Source organism: Olea europaea, chromosome 17 (genome assembly GCF_002742605.1).
Source record: "Olea europaea var. sylvestris chromosome 17, O_europaea_v1, whole genome shotgun sequence".
Taxonomy (NCBI): Eukaryota; Viridiplantae; Streptophyta; class Magnoliopsida; order Lamiales; family Oleaceae; genus Olea; species Olea europaea.
Window position 1 is genome coordinate 7,417,624 of NC_036253.1, and position 22,368 is coordinate 7,439,991.

Sequence of the window (22,368 nt, forward strand, 5' to 3'; positions counted from 1 at the left end):
TGTTTAACACTTGCATTGTTGTCAAGTGTCAATTGGATGAGAATTTTTTTTTAAATTTAAACTGTCCAACAAGGATATGTCACATGGAAAAGTGTGAACTAAAGTGTACACCATAGTGTACATGAAAAAAGGTTCTTACCGATTAAATTTTGCTATTTTTTCACTCATTTTTGACACGTTGTTTGACAAATGCATTGTTGTCAAGTGCTAATTGATTGGGAAAACTGTTTGAAATTTAAATAGTCCAACTGGGTAATGTCACGTGGCAAAATGTAAACTAAAGTGTTCACCATAGTATACATATTTCGAGTTTCTTACCAATTGAACTTTGGTATTTCTACACTGATATTTGACACGTTGTTTGGTACTTTAATTGTTGTTGAGTGTCAATTGGATGGGAAAACTATTTGAAATTTAAACTGTCCAACATGGTAATGTCATGTGGCAAAGTGTAAACTAAAATGTACATCATAGTGTACATGTCCCGAGGTTTTTAGCAATTGAACTTTGCTATTTGTACACTGCTTTTTGACACATTGTTTGACACTCGCATTGTTGTCAAGTATCAATTGGATAGGAAAACTATTTGAAATTTAAAATGTCCAATAAGGTAATGTCACATGATAAAGTGTAAACTAAAGTGTAAACTATAGTGTACATGCAGCAAGGTTCTTACCGATTGAAGTTTGCTATTTGTCCACTGATTTTAGACACGTTGTTTGACACTTGCATTGTTGTCAAGTGTCAATTGGATGGGAAAACTGTTTGAAATTTAAACTGTCCAACATGATAATGTCATGTGGCAAAGGGTAAACTAAAGTGTACACCAAAGTGTACATGTCGCAAGCTTTTTACCGATTGAACTTTGCAATTTGCACACTAATTTTTGACACGTTGTTTGACACTTGCATTATTGTCAACTGTCAATTGGATGAGAAAACTGTCTGAAATTTGAATTGTTCAACAGGGTAATGTCATGTGGCAATATATAAACTAATTTGTACACCATAGTGTACATGTCGCGTGGTTTTTACCAATTGAACTTTGCTATTTGTACACTAATTTTTGACATGTTGTTTGACACTTAAATTGTTGTAAAGTGTCAATTGGATAGGAAAATTGTTTGAAATTTAAATTGTCCAGTAGAGTAATGTCACGTGACAAAGTGTAAACTAAAGTGTACACCTTAGTGTACACGTAGCAAGGTACATACCGATTGAACCTTGCTATTTGCAAACTGATTTTTAACACGTTGTTGGACACTTGCGTTGTTACCGAGTGTCAATTGGATGGGAAAAATATTTGAAATTTAAACTATCCAATAAGATAATGTCACATGGCAAAGTGTAAACTAAAGTGTAACCCAAAGTCTACATGTCGCAAGTTTCTTACCGATCGAACTTTGCAATATGTACATTGATTTTTGACACGTTGTTTGACACTTGCATTGTTGTCAAGTGTCAGTTGGATGGGAAAACTGTTTGAAATTTAAACTTTTCAACAGGGTAATGTCATGATTGAAATTAAAACTGTCCAATAGGGTAATGTTTGAAATTTAAAAGTGTACACTAGTGTACATGTATAATGGTCTTTACTAATTGTACTTTGCTATTTGTACACTAATTTTTGATACGTTGTTTGACACTTGCATTGTTTTCAAGTGTTAATTCGATGGGAAAACTATTTAAAATTTAAACTGTCCAACATAATAATGTCATGTGAAAAAGTGTTAACTAAAGTGTACACCATAGTGTACACGTCTCAAGGTTCTTACGAATTGAACTTTGCTATTTTTACTCTAATTTTTGACACGTTGTTTGACACTTGCATTGTTGTCAAGTGTCAAATGGATGGGAAAACTATTTGAAATTTAAACTATCCGACAGGGATGTGTCACGTGGCAAAGTGTAAACTAAAGTGTACACCATAGTGTACATGAAGTAATGTTCTTACTGATTGAACTTCGCTATTTGTACAATAATTTTTGACACGTTGTTTGACACTTGCATTGTCGTCAAGTGTCAATTGTATGAAAAAACTGTATGAAATTTAAACTGTCCAACAACGTAATGTCACGTGGCAAAGTGTAAACTAGAGTGTACACCATAGTGCACATGTCACGAGGTTTTTACCCATTGAACTTTGCTATTTGTAAACTAATTTTTGACGCGTTGTTTGACACTTGCAATGTTGTCAAGTGTCAATTAGATGGGAAAACTGTTTGAAATTTAAACTGTCCAATAGGGTAATGTCACGTGGTAAAGTGTAAACTAAAGTGTGCACCATAGTGTACATGTAGCAAAGTTCTTACCGATTGAACTTTGCTATTTGTATACTGATTTTTGATACGTTGTTTGACACTTGCATTGTTGTCAAGTGTCAATTGGATAGGAAAACAATTTTAAATGTAAACTGTCCAATAGTATAATGTCACGTGGCATAGTGTAAACTAAAGTGTACACCGTAGTGTACATGTCGCAAGGTTCTTACCAATTGAACTTTGTTATTTGTACAATGATTTTTAACACATTGTTTGACACTTGCATTGGTGTAAAGTGTAAATTGAATGGCAAAACCGTTTGAAATTTAAACTTTTCAACAAGGTTATGTCACGTTTGAAATTTAAACGGTCCAACAAGGTAATGTCCGATAGGGTAATGTTTGAAATTTAAAAGTGTACACAATAGTGTACATGTAGAATGGTCCTTCCTAATTGAACTTTGCTATTTGTAAACTAATTTTTGACACACTACTTGACATTTGCATTGTTGTCAAGTGTCAATTCGATGGGAAAACTGTTTGAAATTTAAACTGTCCAACATGGTAAAGTCGCGTGACAAAGTGTAAACTAAAGTGTACACCATAATGTACATGTCTTAAGGTTCATACCGATTGAACTTTGCTTTTTGTACACTGATTTTTGACACGTTTTTTGACACTTACATTGTTGTCAAGTGTTAACGGGATGGGAAAATTGTTTGAAATTTAAATTCTTCAACAGGGACATGTCACGTGGCAAAGTGTAAACTAAAGTGTACATCATAGTGTACATGAAGCAAGGTTCATGCCGATTGAAATTTGCTATTTGTACACCAATTTTTGACACGTTATTTGACACTTGTATTGTTGTCAAGTGTCAGCTGGATAGGAAAACTATTTTAAATTTAAACTGTCTAATAGGGAAATGTAACTTGACAAAGTGTGAACTAAAGTGTACACCATAGTGTACACGTCGCGAGGTTCTCACCGATTGAACTTTACTATTTGTACACTAATTTCTGACACGTTGTTTGACACTTATTTTGTTGTCAAGTGCCAATTGGATTGAAAAAATGTTTAAAATTTAAACTGTCCAATAGGGTAATGTGACGTGGCAAAGTGTAAACCATAGTGTACATGTAGCAAGGTTCTTACCGATTGAATTTTACTATTTGTACACTGATTTAGACACGTTCATTGACACTTGCATTGTTACCAAGTGTCAATTGGATGGGAAAACTGTTTGAACTTTAAACTGTCGAACAGGGTAATGTCACTTGGAAAAGTGTAAATTAAAGTGTACACAATAGTGTACATGTAGCAAGGTTATTACCGATTGGACTTTGCTATTTATACACTAATTTTTTACACGTTGTTTGACACTTGCATTATTGTCAAGTGTCAGTTGGATGGAAAAATTGTTTGAAATTTAAATTGCCTAGCAGGGTAATGTCACGTGGCAAATTGTAAACGAAAGGATATACACCATAGTGTATTGATTAGTGTCTAAAAGTGCTTCAAAGATATATCATTTACAAGGCATTTTACATTCACTTTGTTTAAAAATAGTAATGTTAGTCTCTAATTTCAATTCTCATGCCGTAAATTCAATTTCCATAAATACATGGTTAAAAATGTAATTAATTGAAATACGTATTTACATACATATTGGCATGAGTATTATACATTTGAAAGAGTATCTATATGATGTATTTCACATGTATTTCCAATTTATTACAAGTGGAGCAAGTGGAGGAAAATAATGTTGAAAATTCAAAAATAGTGACTGCCTCAAGCAAGAAGCAGTTGTCGGTAAAATAATCATAACTTGAGCTGCAGGCATTGTATCAAGGTGATTCAAGTTGGGTTGGAAAGGTAAGGCACGTTCTACGACTTTCATGTTTTGGAAGATGTCAAATTCGTATCACAAGGCAGCCAAAATTACCGTTCAAAGTCCAGCTTGTTACCTGCCGGATACAACTTTACCTGTGAAGCAGCATTAATTATTTTTGTCATATCTGGAGTTATATAGATCCAATGAATCTGATATTTGAACCAATGGAAAGCTAACTCAAGTGGAAATAATTTATCTGTTGATCATAAGTCCAAATTCTCTGTACAATGTATCTGAAAATTGGCATCAAATTGTATGTTCCAGCTGTCTTGAAGCTGGACAGAAACAAGTTGCATTGCCTACTTGAATTTTGGATGTTCCTTTGCCTATAAAAGGGGACCTTGGCCATGATTTTGAAGCATCCAATTCTCTCCACCATATTTTAGTTTTCTTCATTTTCTTTGTAACATTTCACTATGTATTTCTAAACATTTAGCTAGAGCTAAGGGTGAAACTTTGATGAATGTTTAGTATTGTCTTTTATATTTCATTTTGTTATTCAATGTCCATCTTCTTAATTGGTTGAAGTATATGTTCTACAAATTATTTTTGTTTGTTAAAGACGTTGATTTATTGTTGACAATTTTGGCACAATAAATGCTTAGATAATCTCTACATACCAACAAATTATTTTGACATATTCTCTCAAACATTTATCAAGATCTATCTTTTAATATATTTGCGATCAATGTTTTATCTTCCATATGAGATCACTCCTTAGTTGATTTTCACATGAGTTAAATTAAAGATCAAGAACAATTTCTACTCATTTATCCAAAGTGAATCCCCGATGCTCTAGTGTTCGTCTTCATTGTATCTCCACCAACCGTTCATTACTCATAGAATAGTTAATTTCCTTCCAATTCCCTGTGGTTCGACCTCGGACTTCCGAGATTTACTACTTGCAACAACCTGCACTTGGTTTGCAACCTTAAAGTTGTAGCAAGTTTTTGGCGCCGTTGCCGGGGATTTGCGTCAAGGATTATTTTCTACTACTTTCTGTGAGGTTTTCTTTTCTTTCATAATCTTCACAAATCAGGTACACTCATTCCTTTTTCAGTCTTATTACTTTAGTTATTTTACTTTAAAGGAAGGCCGAGCCTCCTTCGTTTTTATTTTCTGTTTATTTTCTTTCCTTAAAGGGAAGGCCGAGCCTCCTTCGTTTTTATTTTCTGTTTATTTTCTTTCCTTAAAGGGAAGGCCGAGCCTCCCGATCTGCTGTTTCTTTGTTATATGGTTGGCTATGCCACCTAATTTTTGTTCTTTACGTTATTAAATGGTTGGCCGTACCACCTAATTTTCCTTCTTTACTTCTATTTTTTGTTATTTTATGTCATATTGGTATCGTGAATTAAATTCTCATCGTTTAGTTAAAGATAATTGTGAAACTTTCTTTAGTAATTTATTTGACTCACCTCAACACTCACTCACATCTTCCACCATGGCTGATAATGAAAGCATACACGATGAAAATGAAAATCAACAAGTACGAACCATGCGTGATTACTTGCAACCTCCTCGAAATTCTACTCTTCATGTTTCATTTTTCCTCTTAATGCTAATAATTTTCGATTCAAGCCGGGTATGATTCCATTACTTCCTAATTTTCATGGCTTAGAATCCGAAAGTCCATATTTGCATCTTAAAGAATTTGAGGAAGTATGTGCCACATTTAACGATCAAACTTGTCCCAATGAAATTGTCAAGTTGAAATTGTTTCCTTTTTCTCTAAAAGATAAAGCAAAAACTTGGCTTAACTCTTTAAAACCTAGGTCGATTGGCACATGGCAAGAAATGCAAAGTGAGTTTTTGAAGAAATTCTTTCCAGCACATAAAACTAATGCTTTGAAAAGACAAATCCAAAATTTTTCTCAAAAAACCAATGAATTGTACTTTCAATGTTTAGAAAGATTTAAAGATTTGTTAAATATATGCCCACATCATTTTTGAAAAATGGCGTACTATAAGTTTCTTTTATGAGGGCCTAACTCCTGAAACAAAACAATTTGTAGAAACGATGTGCAATGGTGAATTTTTAGATAAAGATCCAGATGAAGCGTTAGAATTTTTAGATCATCTAGCTGAAAATTCTCAATCTTGGCAAACAGTAAAACCAATCGAAAACTCAATTAGATCTAGTCTTGCTAGTTCTAGTGGAGGAAAATATCAATTGAGTCAAGATGATGATCTAAATGCTAGGATTGCTAGTTTGTCTAGAAAGGTTGAAGCTATGGAATTAAGGAAAGTAAAGGAAGTTAAACCCGTGCAAAATGATGAAATTTGTAGCATTTGTGAAACTTTTGGTCATCTTACGCATGATTGTCCTAACATTCCAATTTTCAAAGAAGTTTTACATGATCAAGCCAATACTATTAACACTTTCAAAAACCCTTTTCCTTCTCCATTCTCAGAAACATATAATCGACAATGGAGAAATCATCCCAACTTTAGTTGGAGAGATGATAATCGTGTTCATATATCTCAACCTCAAGGGCTTTCAAAATTTCCTTCTTTTCCACCACCACAATCAAAGACTCTTGAGGAAACATTGCAATCTTTTATGCAAGGACAAGCAAATATTAATAATCAAACTTCACAAGCCTTCAATGAATTTAAGAACACACTTTCTTCATTGACCTCTTCTTTGCATTCTCAAGAGAAAGGCAAATTTCATGCTCAACTTCAACAAAATCCTTCTCAACAATATAATGTAAATGCTTCTAGTTCTTCTGAAAGTCAACAACAAAATGCCAACTCCATCACGACTCTTCGTAGTGGAAAAATTATTGACAAAACCATCCCTTCAAAAGAACTAAAATCTGGTGGTACTTCAAAGCTAGAAAATGATGTTTCCAAAAGTGAGGAAAAGATCACTTCTGAACCTATTGTTGAAAAATGTCCCATTCTAGCTCCATTTCCTCAACGATTGCAACCAATTTCAAAACTCAACCACAATTCTGAAATTTTTGAACCCTTCAAACAAGTTAAAATTAGCATACCTTTATTGGATGCAATCAAACAAGTTCCTTCATATGCAAAATTTTTAAAAGACTTGTGCACTGTCAAGAGGAAACTTAATGTTCAACAGAAAGCATTTTCGACAGAGAATGTGAGCTCAATCATTCAACAAAACACTCCACCTAAATTTAAACATCCTGGTTGTCCAACAATTTCTTGTATGATTGGGAATAACAGGATAGAGCGTGCTTTGCTTGATCTTGGTGCTAGTGTTAAGCTATTACCTTTTTCTGTGTATGAGCAACTTGGTTTGGGAAAGCTTAAGCCAACAACAACAACACTTCAACTTGCTGATCGTTCAGTAAAAGTTCCAAGAGGGGTTGTAGAGGCTGTTCTAGTTCAAATTGATAAATTCTATTATCCTGTCGATTTTATAGTTTTGGACACACATCCTGTTTTAAATTCAAATGCACAAATACCTGTCATTCTAGGACGTCCCTTTCTTGCTACTTCAAATGCGTTGATAAATTGTAGAAATGGTATTTTAGAACTCTCTTTTGGAAATATGACCGTGAAAATGAATATTTTTAGCATTTGCAAGCAACATGGAGATGAAGATGATTTGCATGAAGTAGATCTTATTGAACAACTTGTTGATGATCAATTTATCGCTACATCTTCATATGATGCGCTTGAATTTGAATTCAACGATAATTCTAAAAATTCGCATATGATTTCAAGTGTTCAAGAACCAAAGCTCGATTTGAAACCATTTTTTGAGAATTTCTCTAAATTGGAAGAGTCCGTTGCTATACATGATTCTAAAGATTGATATCCTTTTTTTTTTATTTTATTTTGTATGTTTATTTTCAGTTTTACAATGTTGTGTGTTTTTTTTAGGTGTGTTTCTTTTATTGTTGTTTCTTTTTTTTCACTAATGAAATTGAAGGATCATTTAGGCCAAGTTTATGCAGACTTTCCAAGTAAAACTCAAAACCTGTCCCTTTGTTCAAAATTTTGCTCCTTATTGTCCTTCATATATTTTGCACATTTAATCTTTACATTGAGGACAATGTTTCATTTAGGTTGGGGGAAGGAATCAAAATGTTCCCAAAAAAAAAAAAAAGTTCTTACCGACTGATGATAATATTTGAAATTGTTTTTATATTATTATGACTAGGGGATGCTACTTTGATTTAGTTTAAGCTTGTTCATGTTAGATTGATCTACATTAAGCACAACAATCATGAAAATCACATATTATTTAGATTGGATCGATGGATAGAATATGTAGAATTAACTATGACCAAAAAAAAAAAAATTCAACTAAACCAATTATAGGATAGTTTGGGGTGGTTGAGCTGTTGTGGGGAGACATTGAGATAGATGTGGATTCCATGTGTGTTAAATTTTGTGTGGATTGCTTAAGACCAATGAGATGATAATTAGGTGAAAATCTTAAGTTAAAGATCGATTTTCGAGAATAAGTGTTTAATGAGGGGCATTGCACTAATCATTGCATAGAAGGGAAAAATCTGCCATGTTGTGAAGCTACCCTAAAAGAGCCCAATGAGGACAATTATATATATAAAAAGAGATAGGCTAGTGCATGAAATAGAATATGCACAACAAATTTGAAAAAAGCAGGTGCGTGAAACAGAAGACGCACTACATGCCTTGATTGAGTTCCAAGCACTTATTTTAGAGAATTAGACCTTTGATAAGAGATTAGTAGCTTAGTTGATTCTTGGAGGTTGAATCAGTCAAAATTAAGGAGAATCCTCATTTATTGATGTGTTGAGCTACAATTAGTAAAATCTAACCAAACTAGAGATGGTGAGCAATAGTATATAAATTTAACCATACATTACACCTTGGGAAAATAGTTACAAAATCAAGTTTGAGGGTGTGCATCCAACGAGCGAAGAGCGAAATAATTGACCATTGAGGGTTGGGATGAGTCCAATTTAAAAAAGTATGTGATTGAATTGATTATGCACACACACACATTTGTCGAGCATTGGACAAGTTAGACTATATTTTGGTAGCAAACCTTAGAAGAATTTTGATAAGCAATTTCAAATCCTAAGGCAAATGGGACAAGCTATTTCATTGGAACTATTTTTGAAATTTTATTGCTAGAGACTAGCAATATCTTGGTTGGGGAGTGTGATTAGTGTCTAAAAGTGATTCAAAGATATATCATTTATAAGGCATTTTACATTCACTTTGTTTAAAAATAGTAATGTTAGTCTCTAATTTCAATTCTCATACCGTAAATTCAATTTCCATAAATACATGGTTAAAAATGCAATTAATTGAAATACGTATTTACATACATATTGGCATGAGTATTATACATTTGAAAGAGTATCTATATGATGTATTTCACATGTATTTCCAATTTATTACAAGTGGAGCAAGTGGAGGAAAATAATGTTGAAAAGTCAAAAATAGTGACTGCCTCAAGCAAGAAGCAGCTGTCGGTAAAATAATCATAACTTGAGCTGCAGACATTGGATCGAGGTGATTCAAGTTGGGTTGGAAAGATAAGACATGTTCTACAACTTTCATGTTTTGGAAGAAGTCAAATTCGTATCACAAGGCAGCCAAAATTACCATGCAAAGTCCAGCTTGTTACCTGCCGGATACAGTTTTACGTGTGAAGCAGCATTAATTATTTTTGTCATATCTGGAGTTATATAGATCTAATGAATCTGATATTTGAACCAATGGAAAGCTAACTCAAGTGGTAATAATTTATCTGTTGATCATAAGTCCAAATTCGCTGCACAATGTATCTGAAAATTGGCATCAAATTGTATGTTCCAGCTGTCTTGAAGCTGGACAGAAACAAGTTGCATTGCCTACTTGAATTTTGGATGTTCCTTTGCCTATAAAGGGGACCTTGGCCATGATTTTGAAGCATCCAATTCTCTCCACCATATTTTAGTTTTCTTCGTTTTCTTTGTAACATTTCACTATGTATTTCTAAACATTTAGCTAGAGCTAAGGGTGAAACTTTGATGAATGTTTAGTATTGTCTTTGATCTTTCATTTTGTTATTCAATGTTCATCTTCTTAATTGGTTGAAGTATATGTTCTATAAATTATTTTTGTTTGTTAAAGACTTTCATTTATTGTTGACAATTTTGGCACAATAAATGCTTAGATAATCTTTACATACCAACAACTTATTTTGACATATTCTCTCAAACAATTATCAAGATCTATCTTTTAATATATTTGCGACCAATGTTTTATCTTCCATATGAGATCACTCCTTAGTTGATTTTCATATGAGTTAAATTAAAGATCAAGAACAATTTCTACTCATTTATCCAAAGTGAATCCCCGATGCTCTAGTGTTCGTCTTCATCGTATCTCCACCAACCGTTCACTACTCATAGAATAGTTAATTTCCTTCCAATTCCCTGTGGTTCGACCTCGGACTTCCGAGATTTACTACTTGCAACAACCTGCACTTGGGTTTGCAACCTTAAATTTGTAGCATGTATACTTGAAGAAAGGTTCTTATCGATTGAATTTTGCCATTTGTACACTGATTTTTGACATGTTGGTTGACACTTGGATTGTTATCAAATGTCAATTGGATGGGAAAACTATTTCGAATGTAAACTGTCCAAAAGGGTAATGTCACGTGGCAAAGTGTAAACTCAAGTGTACACCGTAGTGTACAAGTAGCAAGGTTCTTACCGATTGAACTTTGTTATTTGTATTCTGATTTTGGACACGTTGTTTGACACTTGCATTGTTGTCAAGTGTCAATTGGATGGGAAAACTACTTGAAATATAAACTGTCCAACTGGGTAATGTCAAAAGCAAAGGGTAAACTAAAGTGTACGCCATAGTTTACATGTAGCAAGGTCCTTACCGATTGAAATTTGCTATTTGTTCACTAATTTTTGACACATTGTTTGACACTTGCATTGTTGAAAAGTGTCAATTGGATGGAAAAACTGTTTGAATTTTAAACTGTCCAATAGAGTAGAGTCACGTGACAAAGTGTAAACCAAAGTGTGCACCATAGTGTCTATGTAACAAGGTTCTTACCGATTGAACTTTGCTATTTGTACACTGATTTTTTGATAAGTTGTTTGGCACTTACATTATTGTCAACTGTCAATTGGATGGAAAAGCTGTTTGAAATTTAAACCGTCCAACACGGTAGTGACATGTGGAAAAGTGTAAACTAAAGTGTACACCATAGTGTACATGTCGCAAGGTTCTTGCTGATTGTACTTTGATATTTGTACACTGATTTTTGAAACATTGCTTGACACTTGCATTGTCGTCAAGGATCAATTGGATGAAAAAACTGTATGAAATTTAAACTGTCCAACAACGTAATATCACGTGGCAAAGTGTAAACTAGAGTGTACACTGTTCACGAAATAATTCTTTCGATTTAAAATTACCGCAAGTGTATGGTTCGTAACAAGTAATAAAATGGATTTTAAAAAGTTCGAATATCGTCCCTCAGAGATTGAGTAGTTCAATTCTATATAATCTAGCCTTAACCGAATCTAATTAAGTGAAAATATGGTCCAAATGTAAAAAGCCCTAATTTCAATTAAAAACCCTAATTTCAACTAAAAGCCCTAATTTCTATTGAAAACCCTAATTTCAAAATTTCTCTAATTAAACGACGCAAACACTCAAGTAAATGAAATTATGCAAATTCAAAAGCTAATTTAAGGAAATGAATCAAACTAAAGTCACTAGGATCACGAATCCCCAATTGAAGTTCTAAAAACCCTAATTTCATAAAATTAATGACCCGATGGAAATTTGCCAATCCAGTATTCCTAATTCAATCCAATATATTCTCTCGATATATATTAGACCTATTCTTGCACACCACCAGCCTATATCTCTATGGATGATGCAAATACACAAGAATGCATGTGGTTTTGTGAACAATTAAAGAATTACACAAAGCATAGGGGTATATCTCTATCCCCTATCGGACCCTATGTTAATCTATACCTTATCGAACCTATTCCACTTCTCTCGAATGTAAGAAATAAGTCATCAACACTCACATAATCATTGGTCACTAATTGCAGAAGAAAATTAATGCAAGTAAATCAATCAAATTATCCAAACAAGTCTTTATATTAAATTCATGAAATATGGAATTAAAATAACAAACAACGGTTCATCGATCACATAGGAATTGAAAACCTAGCCTAGAAGATTCATAATTAAAGAAAAAAAATGAAATTAATAACTAGAAAGAATAGCACCCGTATGAAAATTCTTGAAATCTTGAATAAAACCTTGAAAACCCACTTGAATCCTTGTGAAATTGGCTTCAAGTTTGTGTTCCTTGCCTCCAAAAGTTGTATTCTTCTTCTCCCTAGACGTTCTGCCTTATTTCTGATGAATTTTGGCTTTTATACCATGTCCTCACGGAGCCTCGAAAGAGTTTCAATTAAAAATGGAAGTTCAGATTTTTCTTCGAAAGTTAAAGCCATGCGGCCGCATGGTTCAAATTTTCAGCTCAATAAAATCCCTGCAAGGTCTTGTGCGGCCGCATGGTATAGTTACATGCGGCCGCAAGGTTGTAACTTTACAACCTTGCCATTTTGGTCCCCGAACTCCGTTTTCTCTTTTCTTTCTTTCCTTTGTTCCATTATCAAATATTAACTCCTAATTGATGTTTGGGTCAATCAATTCCTTGATCATTTGCACGGCTCATCTTTTGATTAATTGCAATTTAGTCCTTCATCTTTCACTTTTCTTCAATTCAGTCCAATGTTACTTCTTTCTTCCTCCGATCGTCTTGTATCATCCTCAATCTCATACTTGGTATATTTTCATTATAGTTCTGCACTTTAGCTCAACTTTCCAATATTTTCACCTTTGGTCCCCGAACTATCGCTTTGTTCCGTTTTGGTCCTTTTCGGCTCTTTTCTTCTGAATTTCACCTTTTCCATAGAAACACCTACATTGCATGAATTTAATGAGATTAAGTCACAATTCAACTACTTTGTCCATGTTTAAGTCATGTTTGTGAGCTAAATAAGTGTGTAAAAACACACTTATCATACACCATAGTGTACACGTCACGAGGTTTTTACCCATTGAACTTTGCTATTTGTAAACTAATTTTTGACACATTGTTTGGCACTTGCAATGTTGTCAAGTGTCAATTAGATGGGAAAACTGTCCAATAGGGTAATGTCACGTGGTAAAGTGTAAACTAAAGTGTGAACCATAGTGTACATGTAGTAAAGTTCTTACCGATGAAACTTTGCTATTTGTACACTGATTTTTGACACGTTGTTTGACACTTGCATTGTTGTCAAGTGTCCATTGGATGCGAAAACTGTTTGAAATTTAAACTGTCAAGCAGTGTATTGTCAAGAGGCAAAGTGTAAACTAAAGAGTACACTATAGTGTACATGTGGCAAGGTCCTTACTGATTGAAGTTTGCTATTTGTACACTAATTTTCGACACGTTGTTTGACAATTACATTATCGTCAAGTGTTAATTGTATGAGAAAACTATTTTAAATTCAAATTGTCCAACGGGATGAGAAAACTATTTTAAATTCAAATTGTCCAACGGGGTAATGACACGTGAAAAAGTGTAAACTAAAGTGTACACCATAGTGTACATGTCACAAGGTTCTTACCGATTGAACTTTGCAATTTGTACACTGATTTTTGACACGTTGTTTGATACTTGCATTGTTCTCAAGTGTCAATTGGATGGAAAAACTATTTGAAATTTAAACTGTTCAACAGTGTAGTGCAACGTGGCAAAGTGTAAATTCAAGTGTACACCCTAGTGTACATGTGGCAAGGTCCTTACTGATTAAAGTTTGCTATTTGTACACTGATTTTCGACACGTTATTTGACACTTGCAGTATTGTCAAGTGTCAATTGGATATGAAAACTGGTTGAAATTCAGACTGTCGAACTGGGCAATGTCACATGGTAAAGTGTAAACTAAAGTGTACACCATAGTGTACATGTAGTGAGGTTCTTACCGATTGAAATTTGCTATTTGTGCACTAATTTTTGACACTTGCATTGTTGTCAAGTGTTAATTGGATAGGAAAACTATTTCAAATTTAAACTGTCCGACAGGGTAATGTCACGTGACAAAGTGTAAACTAAAGTGTACACCATAGTGTACATGTAGCAAGGTTCTTACCGATTGAACTTTGCTATTTGAACACCGATTTTTGACACGTTGTTTGGCACTTGCATTATTATCAAGTGTCAATTGGATGGGAAAACTATTTGAAAATTAAACTGTCCAACAAGGTAATATCACGTAGCAAAGTGTAAACCAAAGTGTACACCATAGTATACATGTAGCAAGGTTCTTACCGATTGAACTTTGATATTTGTGTACTGATTTTTGACACGTTGTTTGACACTTGCATTGCTCTCAAGTGTCAATTAGATGGAAAAATTGTTTGAAATTTTTATTGTCCAACAGGGTAGTACCACGTGGCAAAGTGTAAACTAAAGTGTGCACCATAGTGTACATGTGGCAAGGTCTTTACTAATTGAACTTTCTTATTTGTACACCGATTTTCGTCACGTTGTATGACACATGCATTGTTGTCAAGTGTCAATTGGATAGAAAACTATTTTAAATTTAAATCGTCCAACAGGGTAATGACACGTGAAAATGTGTAAACTAAAGTGTACACCATAGTCTACATGTCGCAGGGTTCTTACCGATTGAATTTTGCTATTTGTACACTGATTTATGACACGTTGTTTGACACTTGCATTGTTGTCAAGTGTCAATTGGAAGGAAAAACTATTTGAAATTTAAACTGTCCAGCAGGATACTGCAACGTTGCACGGTGTAAACTAAAGTGTACACTATAATGTACATGTGGCAAGGTCCTTACTGATTGAATTTTGCTATTTATACACCAATTTTCGACACGTTGTTTGACTCTTGCATTATTGTCAAGTGCCAATTGGATGAGAAAACTATTTTAAATTTAAATTGTCTAATAGGGTAATGACACGTGAAAAGGTGTAAATTAAAGTGTACTATATAGTCTACATGTAGCAAGGTTCTTACCGATTGAACTTTGCTATTTGTACACTGATTTTGACATGTTGTTTGACACTTGCATTGTTCTCAAGTGTGAATTGGATGGAAAAACTGTTTGAAATTTAAACTGTTCAACAGGGTAGTGCAACGTGGTAAAGTGTAAACTAAAAGTGTACACCATAGTGTACATGTGGCAAGGTCCTTACTGATTGAAGTTTGCTATTTGTACACTGATTTTCTACATGTTGTTTGACAGTTGCATTTTGGTCAAGTGTCAACTGGATGTGCAAACTGGTTGAAATTTAGACTGTCCAACTGGGCAATGTCATGTGGCAAACTAAAGTGTACATGTAGCAAGGTTCTTACCGATTGAACTTTGCTATTTGAACACCGATTTTGGACATGTTGTTTGGCACTTGCATTATTATCAAGTGTCAATTGGATGGGAAAACTATTTGAAAATTAAACTGTCCAACAAGGTAATATCACTTAGGAAAGTGTAAACTAAAGTGTACACCATAGTGTACATGTGGCAAGGTCCTTACTGATTGAAGTTTGCTATTTGTACACTGATTTTCTATACGTTGTTTGACACTTGCATTTTTGTCAAGTGTTAATTGGATGTGAAAAATGGTTGAAATTTAGACTATCCAACTGGACAATGTCACATGGCAAAGTGTAAACTAAATCGTAAACCATAGTGTACATGTAACGAGGTTCTTACCGATTGAACTTTGCTATTTGTACACTAATTTTTGACACTTGCATTGTTGTCAAGTGCCAATTGGATGGAAAAACTATTTCAAATTTAAACTGTTTGATGGGGTAATGTTACGCGAGAAAGTGTAAACTAAAGTATACAGTGTAGTGTACATGTAGCAAGGTTCTTACCGATTGAACTTTGCTATTTGAACACTGATTTTTGACATGTTGTTTGGCACTTGCATTATTATCAAGTGTCAATTGGATGGGAAAACTATTTGAAAACTAAACTGTCCAACAAGATAATATCACATAGGAAAATGTAAACCAAAGTGTACGCCATAGTATACATGAAGCAAGGTTCTTACCGATTGAACTTCGCTATTTGTACACTGATTTTTGACACATTGTTTGACCCTTGCATTGTTGTCAAGTGTCAATTGGATGGAAAAACTGTTAGAAATTTAAATTGTTCAACAGGGTAATGTCATGTGGTAAAGTGTAAACCAAAGTGTACACCATAGTGCACACGTAGCAAGGTTCTTACCGATTGAACTTTGCTATTTGTACACTGATTTTTGACACGTTCAACACTTGCTTTGTTGTCAAGTGTCAATTGGATAGGAAAACTGTTTGAAATGAAACTATCCAACAGGGTAATGTCACGTGACAAATTGTAAACCAAAGTGCACACCATAGCGTACATGTAGCAAGGTTCTTACCGATTCAACTTCACTACTTGTTCACTGATTTTGACACGTTATTTGACACTTACATTGTTGTCAAGTGTCAATTGGATGGAAAAACTGTTTGAAATTCAAACTGTCCAACAGGATAATGACATGTGGCAAAGTGCAAACTAAAGTGTACACCATAGTGTACATGTGGCAAGGTCCTTACTGCTTGAAGTTTGCTATTTGTACACTGATTTTCTGCACTTTGTTTGACACTTGGATTTTTGTCAAGTGTCAATTGGATGTGAAAATTGGTTGAAATTTAGACTGTCCAACTGGACAATGTCACGTGGCAAGGTATAAACTAAAGTGTAAACCATAGTGTACATGTAGCGAGGTTCTTACCGATTGAACTTTGCTATTTGTACACTAATTTTTGACACTTGCATTGTTGTCAATTGCCAATTGGATGGAAAAATTGTTTCAAATTTAAACTGTCCGACGGGGTAATGTCACGTGACAAAGTGTAAACTAAAGTGTACATGTAGCAAGGTTCTTATCGATTGAACTTTGCTATTTGAACAACAATTTTTGACATGTTGTTTGGTACTTGTATTATTATCAAGTGTGAATTGGATGGGAAAACTATTTGAGAATTAAACTGTCCAACAAGGTAATATCACATAGGAAAGCGTAAACCAAAGTGTACACCATAGTATACATGAAGCAAGGTTCTTACCAACTGAACTTCGCTATTTGTACACTGATTTTTGACATGTTGTTTGACTCTTGCATTGTTGTCAAGTGTCAATCGGATGGAAAAACTGTTAGAAATTTAAACTGTTTGACAGGGTAATGTCATATGGTAAAGTGTAAACCAAAGTGTACACCATAGTGTACACGTAGCAAGGTTCTTACCGATTGAACTTTGCTATTTGTATACTGATTTTTGACACGTTCAACACTTGCTTTGTTGTCAAGTGTCAATTGGATAGGAAAATTGTTTGAAATGAAACTATCCAACAGGGTAATGTTACGTGACAAATTGTAAATCAAAGTACACACCATAGCGTACATGTAGCAAGGTTCTCACCGATTCAACTTCACTACTTGTTCACAGATTTTGACACATTATTTGACACTTGCATTGTTGTCAAGTGTCAATTGGATGGAAAAATTGTTTGAAATTCAAATGTCCAATAGGATAATGCCATGTGGCAAAGTGCAAATTAAAGTGTACACCATAGTGTACACGTGGCAAGGTCCTTACTGATTGAAATTTGCTATCTGTACACTGATTTTCTACACGTTGTTTGACACTTGCATTTTTGTGAAGTGTCAATTGGACGTGAAAACTGGTTGAAATTTAGACTGTCCAGCTGGGTAATGTCACGTGGCAAGGTATAAACTAAAGTGTAAACCATAGTGTACATGTAGCGAGGTTCTTACCGATTGAACTTTGCTATTTGTACACTAATTTTTGACACTTGCATTGTTGTCAAATGTTAATTGGATGGGAAAACTGTTTCAAATTTAAACTATCCGACGGGGTAATGTCACGTGACAAAGTGTAAACTAAAGTGTACATGTAGCAAGGTTCTCAACGATTGAACTTTGCTATTTGAACAACGATTTTTGACATGATGTTTGGCACTTGCATTATTATCAAGTGTCAATTGGATGGGAAAACTATTTGAAAATTAAACTGTCCAACAAGGTAATATCACATAGGAAAGCGTAAACCAAAGAGTACACCATAGTATACATGAAGCAAGGTTCTTACCGATTGAACTTCGCTATTTGTACACTGATTTTTGACACGTTGTTTGACCTTTGCATTGTTGTCAAGTGTCAATTGGATGGAAAAACTGTTAGAAATTTAAACTGTTCGACAGGGTAATGTCATGTGGTAAAGTGTAAACTAAAGTGTACACCATAGTGCACACGTAGAAAGGTTCTTACCTATTGAACTTTGCTATTTGTACACTGATTTTTGACACGTTCAACACTTGCTTTGTTGTCAAGTGTCAATTGGATAGGAAAACTGTTTGAAATGAAACTATCCAACATGGTAATGTCACATGACAAATTGTAAACTAAAGTGCACACCATAGCGTACATGTAGCAAGGTTCTCACCAATTCAACTTCACTACTTGTTCACTGATTTTGACATGTTATTTGACACTTGCATTGTTATCAAGTGTCAACTGGATGGAAAAATTATTTGAAATTCAAACTGTCCAATAGGGTAATGCCACGTGGCAAAGTGTAAACTAAAGTGTACACCATAGTGTACATGTGGCAAGGTCCTTACAGATTGAAGTTTGCTATTTGTACACTGATTTTCTACACGTTGTTTGACACTTGCATATTTGTCAAGTGTTAATTGGATGTGAAAACTGGTTGAAATTTAGACTGTCCAACTGGGCAATGTCACATGGCGAAGTGTAAACTAAAGTCTAAACCATAGTGTATATGTAGCGATGTTCTTACCGATTGAACTTTACTATTTGTACACTAATTTTTTACACTTGCATTGCTGTCAAGTGTCAATTGGATGGGAAAACTGTTTCAAATTTAAACTGTTCGAAGGCGTAATGTCACGTGGTAAAGTGTAAACTAAAGTGTACACCTTAGTGTACATGTAGCAAGGTTATTACCGATTGAACTTTGTTATTTGAACACCGATTTTTGACATGTTGTTTGGCACTTGCATTATTATCAAGTGTCAATTGGATGGGAAAACTATTTGAAAATTAAACTGTCCAACAAGGTAATATCACATAGGAAAATGTAAACCAAAGTGTACACCATAGTATACATGAAGCAAGGTTCTTACCGATTGAACTTCGCTATTTGTACACTGATTTTTGACACGTTGTTTGACCCTTGTATTGTTGTCAAGTGTCAATTGGATGGAAAAACTGTTAGAAATTTAAACTGTCCAATAGGGTAATGTCATGTGGTAAAGTGCAAACCAAAGTGTACACCATAGTGTACACGTAGCAAGGTTCTTCCCGATTGAACTTTGCTATTTGTACACTGATTTTTGACACGTTCAACACTTGTTTTGTTGTCAAGTGTCAATAGGATAGGAAAACTGTTTGAAATGAAACTATCTAACAGGGTAATGTCACATGACAAATTGTAAACTATAGTGCACACCATAGCGCACATGTAGCAAGGTTCTCACCGATTCAACTTCACTATTTGTTCACTGATTTTGACACGTTATTTGACACTTACACTGTTGTCAAGTGTCAATTGGATGGAAAAACTGTTTGAAATTCAAACTGTCCAACAGGGTAATGCCACGTGGCAAAGTGTAAACTAAAGTGTACACCATAGTGTACATGTGGCAAGGTCCTTACTGATTGAAGTTTGCTATTTGGACACTGATTTTCTACATGTTGTTTGACACTTGTGTTTTTGTCAAGTGTTAATTGGATGTGAAAACTGGTTGAAATTTAGACTGTCCAACTAGGCAATGTTACGTGGTAAAGTGTAAACTAAAGTGTAAACCATAGTGTACATGTAGCGAGGTTCTTACCAATTGAACTTTGCTATTTGTACACTGATTTTTGACACTTGTATTGTTGTCAAGTGTCAATTGGATGGGAAAACTGTTTCAAATTTAAACTGACTGACGGGGTAATGTCACGTGACAAAGTGTAAACTAAAGTGTACACCGTAGTGTACATGTAGCAAGGTTCTTACCGATTGAACTTTGTTATTTGAACACCGATTTTTGACATGTTGTTTGGCACTTGCATTAATATCAAGTGTCAATTGGATGGGAAAACTATTTGAAAATTAAACTGTCCAATAAGGTAATATCACATACGAAAGTGTAAACCAAAGTGTACACCATAGTGTACATGAAGCAAGGTTCTTACCGATTGAACTTCGCTATTTGTACACTGATTTTTGACACGTTGTTTGACCCTTGCATTGTTGTCAAGTGTCAATTGGATGGAAAAACTGTTAAAAATTTAAACTGTCCAACATGATAATGTCATGTGGTAAAGTGTAAACCAAAGTGTACACCATAGTGTATACGTAGCAAGGTTCTTGACGATTGAACTTTGCTATTTGTACACTGATTTTTGACACGTTCAACACTTGCTTTGTTGTCAAGTGTCAATTGGATAGGAAAACTGTTTGAAATGAAACTATCCAACAGGGTAATGTCACGTGACAAATTGTAAACTAAAGTGCACACCATAGCGTACATGTAGCAAGGTTCTCACCAATTCAACTTCACTACTTGTTCACTGATTTTTGACACGTTATTTGACACTTGCATTGTTGTCAAGTGTCAATTGGATGGAAAAACTATTTGAAATTCAAACTGTCCAATAGGGTAATGCCGTGTGGCAAAGTGTAAACTAAAGTGTACACCATAGTGTACATGTGGCATGGTCCTTACTGATTGAAGTTTCCTATTTGTACACTGATTTTCTACACGTTGTTTTGACACTTGCATTTTTGTCAAGTGTCAATTGGATGTTAAAACTGGTTGAAATTTAGACTGTTCAACTGGGCAATGTCACGTGGCAAAGTGTAAACTAAAGTGTAAACCATAGTGTACATGTAGCGAGGTTCTTACCGATTGAACTTTGCTATTTGTACACTAAATTTTCACACGTTGTTTGAGACTTGCATTTTTGTTAAGTGTCAATTGGATGGAAAAATTTTTTGAAATTTAAACTGTCCAACATGGTAATGTCACATGGCAAAGTGTAAACTAAAGTGTACACCATAGTGTACATGTAGCAATGCTCTTACTGATTGAAGTTTGCTATTTTTACACTGATTTTTGTCACGTTATTTGACACTTGCGTTGTTACCAAGTGTCAATTGGATGGGAAAATTGTTCAAAATTAAAACTGTCCAACAGGATAATGTCACGTGACAAAGTGTAAAATTAGTTTGTACACCATAGTGTACATGTAACAAGGTTCTTACGGATAGAACTTTACTATTTGTACACTGATTTTTGGCACATTGTTTGACACTTGCATTGTTGTCAAGTGTTAATTGGATAGGAAAACTGATTGAGACTTAAACTGTCCAGCAGAGTAATATCGCGTGGCAAAGTGTAAAATAAAGTGTATACCTGAGTGTACTTGTAGCAAGGATCTTACCGACTGATCTTTGCTATTTGTACACTGATTTTTGACACGTTGTTTGACACTTGCATTGTTGTCAAGTATCAATTGGATTGGAAAACTGTTTCAAATTTTAGCTATCCAGCAGGGTAATGTCACGTGGCAAAGTGTAAACTAAAGTATGTACACCATAGTGTACGTTTAGCAAGGTTCTTACCGATTGAACTTTTCTAATTGTTTACTAATTAATGACACATTGTTTAACACTTGAGTTGTTATCAAGTGTCAATTGGATGGGAAAACTGGTTGAAATTTAAACTACCCAATAGGGTAATGTCACGTGGGAAAGTGTAAACTAAAGTATACACCATAGTGCCCATGAAGCAAGGTTCTTAGTAAACTAAAGTATAGACCATAGTGTACATGAAGCAAGGTTCTTACCGATTGAACACTGCTATTTGTACGCTGATTTTTGACACGTTGTTCGGCACTGAGATTGTTGTCAAGTGTCAATTGGATGGGAAAATAGTTTGAATTTAAACTATCCAATAGGGTAATGTCATGTCGAAAAGTGTAAAATAAAATGTACACCATAGTATACATGTAGCAAGGTTCTCACCAATTGAGTTTCGCTATTTGTACACTAATTTTCGACACGTTGTTCGACACTTGTTTTGTTGTCAACTGTTAGTTGGATTAAAAAATTGTTTGA